We start from the raw sequence: 12,267 nt of genomic DNA on the forward strand, positions 1-12,267 counted from the left end.
GGCTGTTTTTCATTCTTTTATCTGTTCACGTATCTGGGCAGAGTTGCTCTGGGCAGCATTCACCATCTCTCTCGAGGCCTTTGAGGAGCAGTGGGTGCTGTCCAGGGTTCTCTGCTTGGTGTCCCCTTCTGGTTCCTTTGTTTTGGCCCTTTGACCTTCACGCCTGTTCCCGTTATTGCATTTGTTGTCCCCCAAACTCAATTGGGTTCCGGGTTTAGTAGCCCCTCCCTAGGCTGGGGGAGGGGCTTTTAGCAGTGGGTGAGCTAGCGCTCACCCATGTCCCAGTGCTCAAAAGGACCACCCACCTTCCCTTCTTCGCTGGACCCAAATGAGCCATTTACAACTGTTCTCTTGTGTTCTTCTCCGACCTTATCCTGCAGCCCCTTCATTCTGCCTTCCACCCTTTCCATTCCACCGAAACAGCTCTCACTAAGGGTATGTCTACAGTGCAATGTAGGAACTGGAACTAGGGGTGCTGAGGGTGCTGCAGCACCCCCTGGCTTGAAGTGGTTTCCATTATATACAGGGTTTACAGCTTGGTTCAATGACTCTCAGCGTCCCCACTATAAAAATTGTTCCAGCTCCCCTGAACTGCAATTGGGAGCTGTGATTGCAGTATGTATAGATAGACCTCAGCTCGCTTTGAGCTAGCTCGATCAAAGCTAACGCAAGTAACAACAGCAGTGAGGTCTCAGCAGGACAGGCTAGCTCTGCCCACCCAGGGCCCTAGGTACAAATGATCAGGCTGGTCCCGTCCGACCTTAAAGTCTCCAAGTCAAGCTGGATACAGCCTCGTGACCTACATGTGAAAACCCTGGTTCAAGAGACTGTCAAACAAAGAACTGAAAATAATCTAATGATCCATTGACTGAGGAAAGGGGTCGCTCTCACCTCATCCAAAATCTGATATGAGATTGTGACCCAAACAGAACCAGGTCCTGTGAGAGAACCTGAATTACTTTGAAGCCTACTGGGGTCCTATGTGGCATACAGGTATTGCGTGATAAGCATGGGTGTGAACTGTTTGTTGTTTTATGATATCCTTTCTCTGTAATAGTGTTGTTTTGAATAAATAATACTCTGCTGTATAAAGGCTGGCTGGTCACTGGTTAACTCTGCCACTGCCTTGCAGACAGCAGTATGGCAGGTGCTGGACTAAACTCAGGCCTGGTCTACACCTAAAACTTAGGTCAATCTAGCTTCATTACTCAGGCCTGTGAAAAATTTTATGCCCTGTCTGACCTAGTTAGGTCAACCTGACCCCCACGGTAGATGCAGCTAGTTTGACGAAAGGATTCTTCCATCCACCCAGCTACCGCCTCTTGGAGAGGTGGATTACCTACATGGGTGGAAAGCCCCTTCCATCAGTGTAGAACGTATTTACATGACAGTGCTACAGCTGCGTATCTAGGGCAGCATATCTGCAGCACCACAGTTGTGCCATTTGTTAGGGGGCTTATTCCTTCACCCATTCACTTCCCTGGTCCTTCTCGCATGAACAGAGAGCAACAATACCCGAAGTCCAAAGGTGCAAACAATTCGATGTTTATTGGGGTGAACTTCCAGCAAGCATGATTCCAGTTTCCTTCCTTAGTATCCTCTTTCCCAGCTCTGACACCACAGAGCCTTACACCTGTGTCCCTGTTCCCATTCCTGCCCTTAGCCAAACATTATTCCAATTTCCTTACTCCCATTCCCTGTTCCCATTTCCCCCTTTAGCAAAACATGATTGCAATTTCCTTACCCCATTCCCTGTTCCCATCTCCATCTCCATCTCCATCTCCATCTCCTCCTCCACCCCCACCCCCACCCCCCACACACAGGCCCACTCACTTCCTCATTGACTACAGATTATATAGTAAAACTTGAGTTCTGCTTAGCTATACCTTAACCAATCATTTTCCTGAAATTTAACTAACCAATCCTAACATATTGTAACATGATTATGTAACCAATTATATCCCACCACCTTAATTAGTTTACACCCAGCAAAATTAATTATACAGCAGACAGGAGCAATCACAGAACCAGACAGAGATTATACAGACAAACAATAGCAAAGTGGGAACTATAATGACAAGACAATACAGAAGTGAGGATTTCACATCCCAGTATTGATAAGTGAGTTCTTGCCAGACAGGATGCTATCAAACTAAGTTTCCTTTTACGTTTTCTAGGCACTTCCCTTTCTCTGGAGGTGATAGGCATTATCAGGACAGGATTGTATTCCTAACAGCCCAATAGCACCTTCTTTCAATGTGACTAGTTTGGAATGTGAGGATGTGACCGGTCGCTTCCTAGCTTATGGCTGCCTCTGCTGCTTAGCCAAAGGCCTTAGCCTATGCACAGGGCCTCAGACTGTCACAGTAAGAGAAGGCCCTTACACCAGCAGACAGTGATTTTGATTCTCTCTTTTATACCTCTAGAACTAGCCAAGTGATAAGAATACACCTTAAAGAATTCTTAAAGTACAGGCCTTTGCAGACAGGCCTGAATATCTATATCCTAACACCATTGTACTGCTGTAGTGTAAACAAGCTTCAGACCTGTTCAGGTGATCACAATGAAGGACAGGAGGAGTTGCCTAAATCCCTGATCAGGACTGCGAAGAACGTGGGTTCTGCCATGAGAAAGGTGACAGCTAGAGGCCCGAGACCTAAGTGGGGTGCCCTCACACCAGCCACAAAGGAGTCATTGGTGCAGTTACCTCAGGAACTGTGACCGGGTGGCCGTGTGTGTGTGGGATCTGTGACAGTGAAGAGGAATTGCCAATAAATGCCAACAGCAGTAAAAGCAAGTGTTGTAGGAGGGAAAAGCACGAAGAAAAAGTGTCTCCCAGCCTGTTCAGGAAAGGAAAAAGGAAGGATGAATATGGAGCAGCTGAATAAAATTCAGCTGGCTGAGATATGCAGAGTGAGAAAAGTAAGCTGTCAAGGGTTGACAAAGGCACAGCTAACTGAACTGCTGCAGTCTGAGAACCAGAAAAGAAAGGATGGTCCAGGATCGCAAGGTTCCTGGCAGAGATTCCAGCAGCCAGGGGAAATTGTGGAGATGACTCCCGAAAGGGAAGCAGGGTGAGGACAAAAGAGGCAACAATCATGCTCCATCTAGACTGTGTCAGAGACTGGGACTTGCGCAGCTGTGCCTAGTGGTTACAACAGGGGTTGTGCCTAGTGGTTAGAGCACGGTGTTGCACTGTCTGGAGTGGCTCACAACCTTGCATGCCTACCTCAGGGCAGACTGTCAAAATCAGAACAGACACCCCACACTGCTGCTATGAAGAACAACATATGTGAAAAGTCACCGCAGTGAAAAGTCATATGACTTCCTCACATGGAAGCACTTGGTTTCATGCAGTCTACTTTTTACTTAGGCAGAATCAGAGACTTGCATGAGTCTGAGCTCGACCAGGGCGGATCTTAACCGTGAGGTGAACTGAGGCGGCCGCCTCAGGTGCCAGACTGGGGGCGGGGGCTACACTTGTTCTTGTTGAACCTCATCAGATTTCTTTTGGACCACTCCTCCAATTTGTGTAGGTCACTGTGGACCCTATCCATACCCTCCAACGTATCTGCCTCTCTCCCCATCTTAGTGTTATCTGCTTATGTACCTCTCTAGCACCCCGCAGGAGCCTGGCCTGATTAACACTAACTTCTCGGGAGCTTCCTGTTTCCTGCTGCTTCCCTGAACCCACTTGAGGAGAACAGGAAGTCAACTGAAATAGTAGGAGCCAGTTAGGCCCTTAAGACGCTGATATCTTCCCTCACTCAGGCCCTGCTACCAGCCTGCTTATTTGTCCCCTTCAACTGAGTGTTGAAAGCCACTATAGCTGGCACAGAACAGCAGTCATGAGTGAAAGAAGAAAAAGCCCCTCTGGGGCAGCATTCAGAAGAAGAAAGAAAGCAAAGGAAGCTTTTCTAGCTAAGCAGGAAGGAGCTCTCCTGAGATACATAGACACAAATGTTCAGGGTGAGCCTTCTGGCCCCACTGAAGAGATGCCTGATCCGCCAGTTAGTCAGAGTACAGGCGACCTGGCAGCTACTGCAGCATCCATATCTCCATCTCAATTGAATGTAACCATGCAAATTCCTGAAGAAAAGTGTAGAACAGAGAAGAGTGTGGTGGAGGCGCAAGGAACAGGTGCTGCTGAGTTTACTTCCTTAAGTCTAGATGATCCAGGACTGTGGACCCACTTGAGCAGTAGCCCGAGGGACTTCCTTGTATTGCATGGGCCACAGCAAGTGAAAAAAACCTTCCTGTTCCCCAAAGACAATGAAAATAGATGTTTCCATCCTACACATTACTGGCGTGAAATCCCCAATGGTGACAAAGTGGCGAGGCCATGGGTACTCAAAAACCCAGAATGCTGCATACTGTTTTTGTTGCAAATTCTTCCAGTCTAATGTTCCAGCCACATTGGGTTCTACAGGAACAAAGGACTGGAAAAATCTGGCTAGAAATCTGGCGTGCCATGAGAAGGCAGCAAATCACCAGAGAGCATTCCATAGGTGGAAAGAGCTTGAGATGAGCCTAAGGTTAAAGGTAGATGATCAGCATCAAGTTACTCTGAAACCTATCAAGGGAAGAGTGCATCAGAGTCTTTTTACTGGCCTAGCCCTTTCACTACGTTACTCATACTCGAAGAGGCAGTGGTACAGCAAACAGTGGGAGAGTTATCTGCTTTTCATGCTCTGTAGGGCTAGGCAGGGGGAGGAGGCATGTGGAGCAGTTTGTTTCTGTACATAGACATGTCCCTTGGATCCTCCCAAGGGATCTCTAGGAAACTTCCATGGAGGTGTTCTGCAACCCTCTTGCAAAAGTTTCTAGAGATGGCTGCCTTATTTCTTCCTCCATGATGGGACGCTTTTCCATACCACTCCATGGTGAATTCAGCTGGCACCATTGCATACAGGCCCAGGTACGTTCCCCAGTAGCCGTTGTGCTCACTGTGCCTTTTTGTTATTCTCAGGACCACGATATCAGCGAAAACCACCACCACCTGTGGAAAATAGTGTCAATATTCCGTCCAATTTAAAAATCCTCCCTTGTTCTTTTAGCTCAGACTAGGAAAAGAACCCAGGGGTCCTGAGTCCCAGTCCTATGCTCTTATTTGAGTTATATCTTAGCCAAACAGCACTTACAATGGGACATGATTTATTAGCTTCTTACCGATAGTAGTCCCAGCCTCAGTCCCTATAAAGGACTGAGCCCTTTATAGGCATGATCCTGTTGCCAAAGAACTTTTCCTAGGGAAGAATAATTCCTTCCTCTAGGGATCTCCAGATGAATTCTTATGGCCTGTGTTTTCCAAGAAATCAAAGCAGAGGATTGTAATGATCTCTTCTGGCCTTAAAAATCTAGGAACATCTAAATGATGTGAGCCATCTGAAGGACACTAACTAACCACAAGAGGGAAAGGGACTGGTTTAGACACCAAGAGCTGTAACTAGGGGCTTGTGTATACCCAAAGTTTCCTTTGCCATTATTCTCAATAGGTGGTGCTCCACTGGGGGAAGCTGTAGTACAAACAGTGTTGTGACCTTACAAACTCCTGAATACCAACTGGTAGATGGTTCACTGTTCTGTAACAATAATTCCTATCAGACCTGACACACTCACTGCACCTAACATGCTGCTTTCATAGTATTTATCCAAACGAGGGTCATATTGATCCTCATGATTATTGTGTGATATATTTGGGGGCGATGTTTAAGGAGTTATGTATGTGTGCTGAAAGAGATGTTCATAAAATATATTTAAGAGGCAGAGCTGACAAACGGACGTAGGCTGTTTGTTCTCTGCGTTCTTCACTGGCAACTGTTACAGGAAGTCTTAGAAGTATGCGCAGAGCAACCAAAGCATTTGGAAAGAGGGTGGTCGTCTTATTTGCGCACATCTATTCCAGAGCAGCCTTTGGCGTTGATCCTGCTGAAATGTAACCTGAAAGGGCTTTCAGTTCATCACCTAAATCACTCGCATCAACCTCGCACATGTCCTCATGTCTCAGCACTGTCTCTCGTGTCCTGCATTGCTGGTGTAGATCTTCTTCAGGTATAGTGAGGAACTCCTCACTATACCTGAAGAAGACCTACACCAGCAATGCAGGGCACACAACATCCCAAATATACTGCTGTGTTCATTCCTTGAGATGCATGAAACGTTCTTCAACTGACTGTATTGCACAATCTAGCACCTGGTTAAAGAATTCACCTTAGAATTGTTGTTGGGGTCTCTTATGGGATTATCCCGTGCCTCGTAATCAAAATGTCTTCTTCTTCAGTGACTCTTGTGAATTGTTAGTCTGGATCTGTAAAAGGGGCAAAGAATCCTGTTGCACCTTGAATGGGTGGGAAAATAGCTTCAGTGTGACGTTCCTCTGCCAACTTCTCTGCACTCTTCAGAACGGTTTGAAAGCTTTCATCTGACCGGTAAGGTAGGTCTGACTTTGCTTTGCTTTGTCCAACTGTTCCATTGCTCCAGATATATCAAGGGCAACACCTTGGAGTCTCTTGCTTACCACATTTATTTCAAACAGTATGTCATGCCACAACACTAAGCCACACAGAAATGTGCCGTTATGTATGTTTCTGGTGATTTCAGTTCCCTCTGCCACTGTTCTCCCACGAACAGTTCCTGTCATAGCATTATCCTCCATAATGGGTTTCTGAGTACAGAAGCCAGGGCTGCTCCACTTTGTCACCGTTGGGGATTTCACGCCAGTAATGTGTGGGAAACTTCTATTTTCATTGTCTTTGGGGAACAAGAAGTTTTTTTCACTTGCTGGGGCTCACGCACTACAAGGAAGTCCCTCGGGGCACAGGGACGAGTGGCGTCTGTGGGTAGGATTACATTTTTCGAGCATAGCTCACAATAGAACTTATCTATCTGGTGAGCAGTGCTTGTGATAGGCCACTGACGCCCCTAAGCAGGAATATTCCCCCCTGCCCACACACACGTACACAATACTAAAACATGCAAGTTCTTATAATAAAAAGCAAAAGGGAGATGCTTGAGCTGCTTTGGTTCTAAGCAATTGCTTAGTCTTGCTTATGCCTAGCGCCAGCTCTTCTAGTGAGATAAGCTAGAAGTCAAACAATAAAAAATAGCAAGTGGGAGAGAGGGAGACGGCAGAGAAAGAAATTAAAGGACTGTAGACGGAAATGAAGATTTTCATTAAAAAGGCATAACACTGGAAAGAAATTTATATGGACAGTAGCTGAGGCCAAGATTCTTCGATGATTTGCATCCCTATAAATGCAGTTCCTACCCTTAGAAAACGCTTAAACCAACAGTGTCAATACCAGCCAGAGCCCAGCAGACCAGCACAAAAACTCCTTTTTGCAGTTTCTCCAAGAACTGAAGAATCAGCGCAGGCTTGGAAAACAACAATTAGAAACACTCTCACTCCAGCTCTCAGCTCGCTGATCCTTTTGGGACCTGAGTCTCTTGTTGCAGGTCTGGGGAATGGAATTATTATAGTTGTGATTTTCACCGACTGGATCAGAAGCAGAAAGCTGGCTTTGTGTGAGCTCATTATTACCTCCCTGAGAGTCTCCAGGTTTCTCCCACCATGGATTGTAATGCTAAGCAACATAATTTATATTTTTTTTCCGTGGACTTCTGCACTCGAATGTAAACACAAAGCATTCGGACTCTTGTGGAATTGTGTAAACTTGGTCAGTCTCTGGTGTGCCACCTGGCTTAGCGTCTTCATCTCTCTAAAGTTTGCCAACTTCACCCAACCCTTTTTTCTCTTGTTGAAGCTGAGAATTGTTTGGCTGGTGCCAAGGCTTCTCCTGGACTCCCGGATTGTTTCCTTCTTCAGTGCCATCCCATTAGTCTGGCTTGATGTTGGGGTTGATCTACGCAACTCAAGAAAAAGCCCAGAAGGAAACAAAACCTTGACTGAGTCTAAAGATATCCCAGATCTCTTCTTTATGCCTACGGAAGTAATTGTATCTGCCATCCCTTTCATTATATTCTTGGTTTCATCCATCCTATTGCTCATCTCTCAGTGGAAATACACAAAGAAAATGAAAACCAATGTTACTGGTTTCAAAGATCTCCGTGTGAAAGCCCCATACCAATGCCATGAAATCTCTGCTTTCCTTCTTTACCCTCTTCATTATATATTTTGTGACTATAATATCACTCTGACGGAGACAATAAAATTTCAAAACCCTTATGAAGTTCTACTTTCTGCATATCCTTCTGGACACCTCATTATTTTGGTTCTGACCAATCCAAAACCGAAACCGTTGTCAGGAAGAGTCTGCATACAATCAAATGCCGACCATGAATCCTATTTCAACACCCCAAAGAGGGGGCCTTTCGCTCTCGTCCAACATAGAAAGGGACTCAAATCCATAGTCTCCATTTCACATGAGATGTTTTTTTCCTCCATGCTATTCCTCAGATAAATGATTTGCTGAATTGCTCTTTCACTCCCAGTCCTGCATGGAAAAGGCTCCCACCTTTTTACGCTCTCCTTCTCTGTTCTCACAGATCCTTAATTAATAACCACTCTTTCCATGAACTATTCCTACGTTAGCCTACTGCAGCACCCTTTTCTGAATTCTTGGCCTGCATTTCAGTTCAGTAGTGTTCAGTTATAATCTCTGTGTCTTATTGTTTCTTTGGCACAAACCAAATATATTTAAGTTGCTATTTAGGGCCATAACGAATACTTTTCTAGTAGAGTCTTACTTCTGCATGCGCTCATTCAACATTGTGAAATATTGGTGACTGAAATCAAGTGTAATTGTGTGTGTAATTATAAAATAGAGTCATAGACCCTAGATCTGGGACACAGCGGCATAAAAGAGTAAAAAGCTGAAAGGCCACTGGCACAGCTACCTGGACAATCTGAAGACTTGCCACTTTGACAAATATGGTTAACTATGCTTGCAGTATTCCTTGTACAGCTTTGTGTGCTGCAAATACTGAGGTCTCCTGAGAGCAAATACTTATTTAATTACAGGTTTCAGAGTAACAGCCGTGTTAGTCTGTATTCGCAAAAAGAAAAGGAGTACTTGTGGCACCTCAGAGACTAACCAATTTATTTGAGCATAAGCTTTCGTGAGCTACAGCTCACTTCATCGGATGCATACTGTGGAAAGTGTAGAAGATCTTTTTATACACACAAAGCATGAAAAAATACCTCCCCCCACCCCACTCTCCTGCTGGTAATAGAATCATAGAATATCAGGGTTGGAAGGGACCTCAGGAGGTCATCTAGTCCAACCCCCTGCTCAAAGCAGGACCAATCCCCAATTAAATCATCCAATCAGCTTATCTAAAGTGATCACTCTCCTTACAATGTGTATGATAATCAAGTTGGGCCATTTCCAGCACAAATCCAGGTTTTCTCTCTCCCCCTCCCCTCCCCCCCCACCCACACACACAAACCCACTCTCCTGTTGGTAATAACTTATCTAAAGTGACCACTCTCCTTACAATGTGAGTGCTTCCTGAACAGTAGCAAATGCCACTATTTTGATGCAGAATTTCTGACTCCAACAAAACATGACCACCCCCACCCCCATGCCTGGGAGAACTTGTAGTGCTAGCTAATAGTGGTTCTGTTTATTTAATTGCTTTCCTTGAGAATGACATAATTGTACCTGGTTATTTTAATGCTTCATTCTTAATCCCATACACCGTCATGTAAATTTCCTGTCATGTAAAGAATGCATGGATTGTGCCATTCCTAGAAAATACTGGGAAGCAAAGCGCACCCGAAGTTCTTCAGATTTGCACCTTCATGCAAAGTCCAAGCTCCAGCGATGTTAAGGCAGACGAAATGCATGGACTGTGTGTCAGTCAGATGTTCTTGTCAGAGAACACAACAGGCATTCCTTGGTTGAAGAATAGGTAATGCAAATTGTTGCTTCAAATAAAATCCCTCTTTCTTAGGCACATACCAGTAGCTTGCTACATTAATCAGCATACGGTAATTAACCATTCAAGCTGATCATAGACTATTTACTTCACACTTCCAAGAGAAATAAAGACAATGATATTATTACCCCACACATTTAATCAAATTGTGAATATTCCCATTTGCTCTCTCAATCAGTAAAATACAGAAACAGACAAGAAATAAGTTTACCAGCTTCAAGCTAATGAGACCACATTTTGAGGGTTCTAACATATATAGGTAAACACAGACAAATAGAATTTGTATTGGCTTCTAATTCTCTAACAGTAGAAACACATTTTGAATACTCTGATCTATGTAATTTGGCTTTATGAACTATTTACAAGGGATGGCCCTGTTTAGCAATTCAATACTTCTCTAATATGTTCTTAAAGGTTGATCTTGGGCCAATTTATCCTGCTGGTTGCTTAACCCATTCTGGGTTCGTGTCACAACTTTATTGTCACTTTCAATAACACACAGAGAAAATATGTGTGTCCCTGCCCCCAGATACCCAAGTGTTTCTTGTTTGGGAACTTACTGAGAATAATCCTTTGTCAAGAAGCTAACCAAATGCTTCACTGAGGTTACTTAGAATCAAACACATTGTGATACAAGTACATAGCCCATAATCATAACTTTAACTACAAAATGCTACACACCTACAGCTAGCATAATCATAACCAGCAAACCATAATCTTTTCATAGACACCTCATATGATAACCATTATACAGTATTTGCTGCACATATATACCAGTGGTTGCAACATACGGTCACAGTTTGTGTCAATAATGTCACACACATCCCAACGCAAAAATTGACGCAGGAAAGGATGGTAAAAACATCGCTGACTGCATCCCAATACCTCCCTTGGTTATTAAGTCTTACCACAGCTAGTATTGGGTTAGAAGCCATATCAGAAATGGTTTATCAAAGTCACGTTTAGTAAAAAGATTGACTCGCTTTACACATTCAAGGTAAAACTTGGTTAGAACAATAGTGGATTGGATCTGGTTTTGCAGCATTGTTCCTGTATGTCTCATGTGATCTTGCCAAGAGCTAAAGCATATAGTTGCTTTATCCATACAAGCGCTGGAAAATGTTTGGAACCCATTTAGTAGTAGGACAATGTAGATATTAATGTTGTTCATAGTATAGGAATCGGCATTCAGCTGTGAAAGCAAAATAGCAGTGTGCCTTAGTTTTCCTTTTCGTAGAGTACATTAGGTCTGGAATGTCTTTTCTCCTGTGAAAAGTTCCAAGACTGTTAACAGCAGTATTTGTACACTGGAACATGACCGTAAGTTGTAAGGGACTGTAGGCATGCATTGCAGGTATATTTGGGCCTGCAAAGAAGGGAGAAGAGGGAATTGGAAATGGGAAATGAGACTGGGGACACAGGCAAGGTTCTGTGGCGTCAGAGCTGGGAAGGGGGTACGGGGTAAAGGCTCCGCGGCATCAGAGCTGGGAAGAAGGATACGGAGTAAAATGCTCTGTGATGTCAGAGCAGGAAACGGAACACTAGGAAACAGACTCTGGTGGTGCGCAGAGCAATGTTTACTTGGCATTAACTCCAATAAACCTCGCATTGTCTGCACTTCGGACTTCTGGTCTTCTGCTTTCTGCCTGCGTGACAAGAACCAGGGGAAGGGTGAAGGGAAAACCCTCTAACACCTTCCATTACTATCTTATATATCTAGCACAGACTTATCGCTCATAAATGCTGAACAGCCTTAGACTCCTATACTACACTCTTCCATATGCCTATAATTATACCTATCAATTAAATCTATTCATCATACATTGATTGCATATGGGTTAAGATTATTGGCTACAATTAACCCCTTTAATGGAATGAATATTCTGGAAAATAAGAACTCCATAACAAAAATTACGTATTGATACACGGCACACACTAAAATTCATTATAAGCATAACTCAAAGTTCTATATGTAGCCTTAATTAGCCTATGCTTATTAAGTGCTAGTTTTTTCTTCGTATGGAATCTCATGTGGTTGATATACCACTTCTGCAGGCTATTTAGTGATGCACAGAAGCATATCGGGGGTTTGATACTTGATATGGGTTTATGCTATGCATCTCTTAATAAATATCCGCCTGGATTATCTCTACAGTATCTATGGGTGCTGATGGAAAGTGGCCAGAAAGGGGATGGATGTAGGTTGGACTGAGTGGGTCTTGTTCCTCTGCATTTCTTGACTTGATCTTTCCTCATAAGGCAAAATTAATGCCCAAAGGCTACTTTGGACAGTAATCTATCCCTTCTATCCAATTCCCATCCCTCCAGGTTGGCTAATACTTCATGTGGTCTATCTATCTAATAATT

At 44.0% G+C, this 12,267-nt stretch overlaps 1 protein-coding gene and 1 pseudogene across 1 annotated transcript in view; one reads left to right on the forward strand and one right to left on the reverse strand.

Annotated features, from left to right (window-relative positions):
* The window catches only part of LOC141984620 (cystatin-B-like), a 99,227-nt gene that overhangs the window by 33,671 nt on the left and 53,289 nt on the right, over window positions 1-12,267 (reverse strand). The window lies entirely within an intron of this gene.
* On the forward strand, window positions 7,236-8,420 carry LOC141984518 (taste receptor type 2 member 7-like; annotated as a pseudogene).

Source organism: Natator depressus, chromosome 1 (genome assembly GCF_965152275.1).
Source record: "Natator depressus isolate rNatDep1 chromosome 1, rNatDep2.hap1, whole genome shotgun sequence".
NCBI lineage: Eukaryota > Metazoa > Chordata > Testudines > Cheloniidae > Natator > Natator depressus.